The sequence below is a fragment of the Mus caroli genome, chromosome 15 (genome assembly GCF_900094665.2).
Source record: "Mus caroli chromosome 15, CAROLI_EIJ_v1.1, whole genome shotgun sequence".
NCBI lineage: Eukaryota > Metazoa > Chordata > Mammalia > Rodentia > Muridae > Mus > Mus caroli.
In genome coordinates this window covers 5,353,369-5,362,884 of record NC_034584.1, presented here as the reverse complement: position 1 = coordinate 5,362,884, position 9,516 = coordinate 5,353,369, and the positions used below count along the sequence as shown (strand labels likewise).

General features: G+C 41.9%; 1 non-coding gene across 1 annotated transcript; it reads left to right on the top strand.

Annotated features, from left to right (window-relative positions):
- Positions 1-8,752: 8,752 nt before the first annotated feature.
- LOC115029447 lies at positions 8,753-8,889 on the top strand. Its single transcript, XR_003835024.1, has one exon. It is a non-coding gene; the product is annotated as a small nucleolar RNA SNORA70 (small nucleolar RNA).
- Positions 8,890-9,516: the final 627 nt, after the last annotated feature.

The window sequence follows — 9,516 nt, the reverse complement described above, 5'->3', positions numbered from 1 at the left end:
ATTGGTCCATTTAAACATCAGCAGCCTGAGGTCAGAGGGGTGGGAGATAGGGAAGCGATGGGCCTGCCCGGGCATGTCCTGGTCTGTTCTGCTATGTTCTCAGCCCCAGGTTTCAAAGCTCACAAACAACTCTTTGGGCTATTTGACATACATTACATGAATCACAGGTCTCAAGTTTTATTTCCTTTCAACCCCAGGTCCTCTGCAAGAACAGAAAGTACTTTCAACAGCTGAGCCATCTCTTCATCCCCCAGAGGATACGTTCTTGACAAGATGGAAACACTGTAACTATTTTCCCTTCTTCAGATAAGCTTGCATAGAACCTTACTAAATGCCCTAGCAAAATAAACAACCATGTGCATCCATGAATTGCATGGTAAATATGTTTAAAAGGTACAGATCATGGCCCCTAAATAGAACACTAACAATGCTGCATTAATGTTAGGAGCGCGCCAGCACAGAATTCAATAGGAACTGGCATTTAAAAATTAACCCCACATGCCATGTATGTTTTGTGTTAGTACTAAGCCAATTGACAGATTAAATTAAACCCCAGAAGTGATAGCACTCATTTATATTTTATTCTCTAGAACTCAAGAAGAATATGAATAGATAGCCAGGAGGGAAAGTGTTCCCTATTTCAGTAAGAAGGGCCAATTAATAAAGGCCATCTTTTATTTTTAAGCTATATGACGCTGCAGAACATCATCGGGCTGATACATCTGAGTCAGAACCACAGAATATTCACCCTGGTTTTGAACAAACCTTAAGATTTCCTGCGACTAGGGTTCCTTGGTAGTTTGGGTAATGCTATGAAGGAGTCTTACCGCAACCAGCCTTTAAAGATACACCCAGCCCAAATCCTTGGTAATAAAGAAAGGACTACAAGTCTGAATGGAGAATCAATAGGCCACATACGAGTTTGTCTGGTCAACTTTGCTTTTTCTCCAAGACATCTCACCTGAACCTGCCAGTCCTCCACACAGTCTTTGTAATGGAAGTAGAATTCCCAGACATTTGAAACAATGGGTACAAAGGGATCAGATAAGCATTTCTGGGTGGTGGAGACCCAGAGAGAGGGGGTGGGATTCCGACTGGAGCTCCTGGTAGGTTTCAATTTTACTTGTTCTGCATTGGAAAGAGTCCAGAAATGTCTACTCTAACCATCTTTTTGCTTGATTTCAAGACTGAAGCTGCCATTCACTTGTCCATTCATAATTTTAAAATTGTACTTGTTTATTTATTTTTGTGTCTATGGATGTATTGCCTGCATGAATGTCTTATGTACTGTGTGCATGCTTGGTGCTTATGGAAGCCAGAAGAAGGAATTGGATCTCCTGGAACTGGGCTCACAGAAGGTTCTGAACCATTGTGTGGGTGTTCATTATCAAAACCAGGTCCTCCGGAAGAGTAACCAGTGACCGCAGCTGCTGAATCATCCTTCCAGCCATTCACTCATTTTCAGAAATATGGATGGAGGGCCTGAGGTGCACCAGGGTTTATTCTGAGTACTAAGGGTCCATTAGTTAACCAGACAGAATCTCTGGTCTCCTGGAGCTTACAGTCAAGTGGGAAAGACAAATAATGATGGAAGTAAGCGCGTAATTCCTTCACAGTGCTGTATAAAACTGTAAATCAGGGGCCGGAGAGATGGCTCAGCAGTTAAGAGCACTGGCTGCTGTTCCAGAGGTCCTGAGTTCAATTCCCAGCAACCACACAGTGGCTCACAACCATCTGTAATGGGATCTGATACCCAGTCCTGCTCTGTCTAAAGACAAAGTGTACTCATATACATATAAATAAAATAAAATAAAATAAAATACAGTTTTAAAAAAAATGCATATCAGGAAGTGTTGGGGCCAGCCTGAGGCTCTCATGTCTGGGTTCGAGCCTGGGAGGCATCTTGGAGCTGAAAAGAGAAGAAGGGATCTAGGTGGGTAGAGAAATAATGGAACCAAGACAGGATTCTGATCAAGGCTCAAATCTTTAATAATAATCTGCGCTTTATAAAGAGGGAAGCTCATCCCCAGTCACGCCAAGTTTCTTGTGAAGTCGTCAGAGCAGTCTTTTAGCAGAAACTCAGAGTTTGGTGTTAACTCCGGAAAATCTTGGAGAACCGGTTCAGCCTCAGGCAGCAGGCAGTGTTACATCAAAGGAGAGGGATGAGAAGCAGCACAGCGGCTGGCTCCGCCTCAGTGGTGGACGGTCTGAACCAGCCTGTCTAGGCTGGAGGAGGTTACAAGGAAGGAAAGCTCAGGAGCTTCCAAGGAGTAACATTGCTAAAGCAGTCAGAGAAGACTTCATGGAAAAGGAAAGGTTTGAAAGCCATGAAGAGGAGAGCCATGGGGATGATGGAAGGAGCGCACTGCCAGCCAAGCAAACAGCAACGCACATCTGAGAAGGTGGGAAGGCTGGCATGAAAGCTGATGCTGGGAGAGAATTATGAGGCCTTGGTAGAGGAGCTAAGGCAGAGAAGCAATAGGGACATGTGAGGCACAAGAAAAGATGACGTCCCCACAGCCAAGGAAATGACGTTCCAACAACTGTGTTGAAATGGACTAACAGCCATTGGCAGCCCAGAGAAGAAAAGGGGCTGCAACATGGCAACTGCATAAGACCCAGAAAAATAAGAAAAAAAATGTGTAAAAAGCCATAATTATCAAGATTCCATACTTTCTGCAGTTAATAAATCATTTTTTAAGGGCCCCCATACGACTTTATTCTCAAGACAACAGATTTTATAACAATGGATATTATGCTTCTCATATAGCTAAGGAAACCAAACCAAAGGAGGTCAAGGTTCTCATCTGGTTCTGCAATCAAGGACAGTTTCAAAGCTGAAAGGAATTCTTTATAAGTTCAAGGAAAACACTACAGATAAAGGGTCATGGCTCTGCCAGCCTTGTCCTCACTCATGTGACAGCAAGCAGCTTGCGTTGGGTTTCTCTCTTTCTCTCTCTTCCCCCTTCTTCTCTCCACTTCAATTTTCTCTTATTACTCTCCTTTCCCCTCTCTCTTCACTCTCTAGCTTTGTCTGAAGCATGAAATTCACTCATTAAAGTCCTCAAATGGTTTTTTTTTTAATTAGCTCTTTGAGAATGCCATATAATGAATGTTCAACATATGTGCTTCTCCTAACTCCCCCCTACACCCACTCCCTCTTCCTGACTGACACAATTTTGTGTCCTCTCTTTCTCTCTCCTTCTAACGCATTGGGAACAATTTGTGCTGTCCTCCTCAGTTAGGGGTGGGGTCTTGTACTCACCTCCCCTTGCCACGCTGGGATTTTGTCTTGCTTGCTCTTGTTGCCACAACCAGACCAGCTGCCCTACTGGGTCTGGAAAAGTCTCTTCACAGTCATCTACCGTCTCTGGATCTTAAATTCTTCCTGTGCCCACTCTTGTAATGATCCCTCTAAGCCTAAACATGGCAGGCTATAGCCAGTACTATGCTCTTGGTTGCCCAATTTAATGAACTTAATAGCAATAGGTAAGACCCTATTGCTGATGGTACCACAAAATCGGGTAAAAGAATGTGACAAAATCAAGCCAGGATAGACTGGGATCTTCGTCCCTACTGATGAGTTTCCATGGTGCTAGAAGGTACCACTGATGCTACTGTAGGAGAATGTAACCATCAGTCTACCCAGCTGGGAAACCAGCGAGCTGCAATAATGACTGGTCTGCAAGACATGGTCACTGGTGCAGTAGTGACACAAACACCCTGGGAATGACAAGATATGTTCTGATTGAATTTCAGGTCTCCTCCACAAGATGTAATTCATGCCTGGCACTGTTATTAACCTGTGGATAAACAGGTCGTAGCCCTAGGGGAGAACCTACTACTATTTTTCTGCTACAAAAACAGACTATTAGGTGACATCATATACCCATAGATTAGCTCATCTCTCAGTCCTCATCAGGGAAGCTCCTTTGTGCAGTCAGTGGTGATTGACACAAAGACCCACAACTATCCAAGGTGCAGAAAATGAGAGACCGTGGAGTCCTCAGACTTAAAAAGAGGTCTTGTATTTAAATTTTAAATTTTTGAGAATTTCATAAATAATATATTTACATCACTTTCACTCTTCTTTCTCCCCCATCCAACACTTTCCATATCAGATTCCCTCTGAAACATATGACTTCTTCTTTAATTATTATCATTACATATATGTATCTGAGTATAAGTATATGCATATATGGGATACACACACACATTTAGGGCTACTTAAATGCTCATGTGATTATGGCTGATCACTTTGGATTGGATAAATTGTCTGGGAAAACTGATTCTCCATGTCCTGCTTGTAGGGGTGTGACCTCATGAAATTCCCCCCATCCCCACTGGCAAGTTAATTGGTGCTGTCAGTACACAGGTCTTGTTTAGCAGCCATACTGTTGAGATTTCAAGGGTGCAGCTTCTCTATCACATCTAGAAGCTATTACCTCACAGTAGGTGTCCTGCTTCTCTGGCTCTTACAGTCTTCCCATTCCTTTCTCATTATTTCCTCTAAGCCTTAGGGGCATCAGTGTATGCAGATGTATCAGTGGGGTTGAGTGGCTCACAGTCACTCATTAGAGAAATCAATTTGGAACTGACCTGAAAGTCTCCTCCTGGGGAATGAGCTCTCATAATAAATAAATAAGGTGTTGTGCAAGCTAACAGGAGAGAAAGGCCACTAGCATTCCTGCACAGTTGTAAAGCCTATCAACCACAATAATGACCAGGACAGCAAGATATCCTCAACAGTGCAATAGTGACACTTTTGCCTGGGGAGTAACCAACAGTAGCCGAGGTGAACTTAAGGTCTGCTCAACAAGTGAGAAACCATGCAATCAATCTAGCCATCTACACGTGGTTGGTGAGGCCATGGAACCTAGAGGAAAATTTATTACAGCCATTTTCCTAAGCCAATATATTCTCTTACTATGTCCTAAACCTTTATTTTTAATTTCAACCTTTTAATCAACTCTTTGTGTCACATCATGCACCCATCGCTCTGTATCTGCCCTCTGCCCTTGCAACCTCCAGACTAAAGAAAACAAAACAAAACCACAAGCAAAGCCAAGATCTTGCCATAGAAGCTGTGGTGTTGTCACAGAGTGCTACACAGTACACCTCTGTGTCCAAACAGCTTTCCTTTAAAGTGTTCATTGCAACACATCATTTGTTTGGTTCAAGGCTTTTGCTACACTATCAATCCTGGATCCTTACCTGGACTCCTCTTAGACACCCTGTTGTTGCCCTGCATCATGGAGATGCTGCAGCTTTGGTTCTGCAGAACTGGCCCCTTCACATGCTCCAGCAGTTCACAGATAGGGTAGATAGATGTTGGGATGAACTAATTCAAAGTCCTGGAACTGGACCTAGGTAGAAACCAAGTTGGTCTGTCCCTCAGAGGTCCTGTATCCATACCACCAGGGCCAGCTCTCCGGCTTTGCCCAGGTGAGGGACAGGGCCAGCACTCCTGTCTGTGGCATCACAAAAAGGTTAAAACCAGTTCTCTCTATGCTGGCCACAGAAAAGGGCAGGCCAGCTCTCCCATTTTCATGCCCTTGGAGCTGGCTCACCTGAATCCACGCCACCAGGGCCAACTCTACAGTGTTGCTGGGAATGGGGCCCCTGGGACCATTCTCCTGTGTGATGTAGTCCTAAAGTTTAGTCTTTATCTTTATTCTAAATCTTATAGCCTTATTTTTATACACTCTAAATACTTACCTTTATGGTAAGTGTAGCTCTCACCCTTCATCCAAGAAGCTTCCTTTTACACCAAGTAGAATTTTGTTTTGTTTGTTTTGTTTAGAGAACTTTTGTAGTTTCCAAATGGACAACCAATTTGAAGAGCTGTTAAAGCGCATGCCAAAGTTGGCGTAATAAATTCTTGGAACAGGATTCTTTTGGGTACACATGAAACCACTCATTAATTCTGCCCCTGGGATTCCAGAGTTAGACATCAGAAACTGTCATCACAAAAATCACTGCCTAGAGATAATTCAACCCTATGCTCACCCCAACCCTTGCTGTCACTATTGGAGGGAATGGGGTAGCTGACTGATTGATACTGTCTGGCTGTGTTTGGAGGCAAGCTCAAGGGTTACTTTTCTTTAAAACTATTCTTTAAACACACACAGCTTTGTGGTTTTGAATACCTACCCTGCTCTAAGATGGCCACAGGTTGAAGGAATGTAGATTTAATTTCAGGAATAGGATAGATGCCATATGAAAAAGTTTTATGTGTTTAAAAAAAAAAAAGCAAAGAAAAAACAATGTAAACAAGCAAAAATAACAGTAAATATGTCTTAGAATACAAATGAAACTGTGACAAATTCTATATAGAACTTGAAAAATAACAACATAGAAGAAAAAATTATTCCAATCAACTTACTAATATAATATTCTGAATGTGCACACACACACACACACACACACACACACAGTGGGCACATTTCAAGACAAGAAAAATGGCATCTAAATATTAAATGTCACTCACTAAGTTCAGCTATCAGTAGTCAAAATGCTATTGTTATTTTGGTATTTCACCTATAATAAGGAAAACAAGCAGAAAAAATATAGCTCAAAACCAAAAACATCATGACAAGAGAAAAAAGGCAAATACAAAATTGGTGCTAAGCAAAACCAAGTAATACAAAATTTATACTGGAAATAATACAAATATTTTGTTTGCTTTGAGCTCTGTCTATGGAAGGGCAGAGAAACAGCGGCAAACACACAGTCATGGGGCTGTCTAGAATCCATCTAGCTAGCACTTCCTGCTGAAAGGAACACAGCTCTCCAGAAAAAAGCTCTGTGTCTTCATCATCTTGAATCAACAAAAAGATTATGATTGCTCAGGGATCAACAAGAGTATGACAGAATACATGGGAATATGGCTGCCATGGGAAACTAGGGAAGTTGAGCAATCAAAAAAAAAAAAAAAAGTCTGACTCAGGATGGATTCAGCTCAGTTGGTAGAATTCTGACCCACCATTCATGAAGCTCTGGCTTGGTTCCATCTCCAGCATCACATAAAACCCAGCATAGTGAGATACACCAGTCATCTCATCACCTGGAGAATAGAGGCAGGAAGACCAGGAGGTCAGGGGTTCCTTAGCTATGTAGTAAGTTCAAGGTTAGCCTAGGATACATGAGACCCTGTCTTAATACCAAAACACAATGAGATGTCACCTCTTAGGAGTAAGAAGGTTAATATTACGAAAGAATAGCTGGGCATGGTGGCGCACGCCTTTAATCCCAGCACTCGGGAGGCAGAGGCAGGCGGATTTCTGAGTTCAAGGTCAGCCTGGTCTACAAAGTGAGTTCCAAATAGCCAGGGCTACACAGAGAAACCCTGTCTCAAAAAAAACAAAAAACAAAACAAAACAAAACAAAACAAAAAAAAGAAAGAGAATAAAAAACACACATTGACAGTCATGCAGGGGAAAAGAAGCCCTGGTGTGTGCACTATTAGTAGGAAAGGACATTAGTACAGCCTTTGTGGGGGAAAAAAAAACCATGGAAGTTCCTCAGAAGATGGTACCATATAATTACATAATTAGCTTATGATCTAGCAATTCTACTATCACATGTTGATCACAGCATACACAATAGCTGAGAAAAAGCGACCATCTGATTACCCATATCCTGATTAATGTGGTTTTTTTTCAATGCCTATACACCCACAAAAATGGCATAAAACTGGGCATTGAAAGGAATGGATCTCTATGAGTTACAATGACATAGATGGAACTGAATGGCGTAATGTTACGTGATAAGATGAAGTAAGGAAAGGCAAGTGCCACACGAATCCACTGAGATGCTGCTGCTATGGAAACCTCAGGTAGTTAGAAGAGAAAGGCTACAGTGAGAAAAGTGATGGAGAAAGGCTGACCAATGTCAGGAAGCCACAGCAAGAGCGGAGAGTCACCAATGGCACAAAGCCACAGCAAGAGCAGAGAATCCTCACACAGCAGAGATAATGACAACTGGCTATACATTTCAGAAAGCAATAAGGAACATATTAATCAATTTCACTGTGAAGAAATAATAAATGTTTTAAAACACAAATGTGTCTAGCCTGACTTAAAGAGTCAAGTATACATGAACTGAAATTTCACATGCCAGCCATACAGGGATATGACTTTTATGTTTTTGTGCATCATTCAAAAATAAATTTGAAAGGATAAACAGGCTAAGAAAGAAATTAGGGAAACAACACCCTTCACAATAGTCACAAATAATATAAAATAACTTGGTGTGACTCTAAGCAAGTGAAAGATCTGTGTGATAAGAACTTCAAGTCTCTGAAGAAAGAAATCAAGAAGATCTCAGAAGATGGAAAGATCTCCCATGCTCATGGATTGGCAAGGTTAATATTTTAAAAATGGCTATTTTGCCAAAAGCAATCTACAGATTCAATGTAATCCCCATCAAAATTGCAACTCAATTCTTCATAGATTTAGAAAGAGAATTTCTAAATTTATCTGGAATAACAACCCAGGATAACAAAAACTATTCTCAACAATAAAATAACTTCTGGTAGAAACACTATCCCTGACCCCAAGCAATTGTGATAAAAAATAAAATGCAGAAGCTGGTGTTTTATTTGGTTTTGAGACAGGGTTTCTCTGAAGCCCTGGCTGTCCAGGAACTTAATGTAGACCAGGCTGATCTCTGAGATCTGCCTGCCTCTGCCTCCCAAGTGATTAAAAGCCACCACTGTACAGCAGTATTTTAGGGATTTCTTTTACTTTTTGTGCAGCTAATTAAGCCAACCAAGTCCCTTTTTCCCATGGGGACTTTGGTGTGCAATGGTTGCAAACAGCAGCCTCCTTGGTAGTGTATCTAGCCTATTATCTATATGGGTTGCCTCAAGGGAACTTGGAGACAATTTTCTGGCAGTTGGTAATCAAGTCTCTGATCACAATGCTGTCCCTGATCTAGGCTCCAGACAGGGATGCACGGTGCCTTTGGGAAGCCCCAGGGCACAGTGGTCAGGGTTCACATTGGCCAGGTCATCATGTCCATCCGAACCAAGTTGCAGAATAAGGAACATGTAATTGAGGCTCTGTGCAGAGCCAAGTTCAAGTTCCCTGGCTGCCAGAAGATCCACATCTCAAAGAAGTGGGGCTTCACCAATTTTAATGCAGATGAATTTGAAGACATGGTTGCTGAGAAGCGGCTCATTCCTGATGGCTGTGGTGTCAAATATATCCCCAATCGTGGTCCTCTGGACAAGTGGAGAGCCCTGCATTCCTGAAGTCTTCCACAGTGCTCTCCTTTACCCTACCATATCGTGTTCAATAATAAATCTCACATCAAGTTCGCTTAAAAATAAATAAATAAATACAATACAATACAATACAAACTGCATGGTATCAGTACAGTGACAGGCAGGTAGATCAACGGAATAGAATTAAAGACCCAGAAATGAACACACACACCTATGGTCACTTGATCTTTGACAAGGGATAAAACCATTCAGTGGAAAAAAGACAGCATGTTCAACAAATGGCGCTG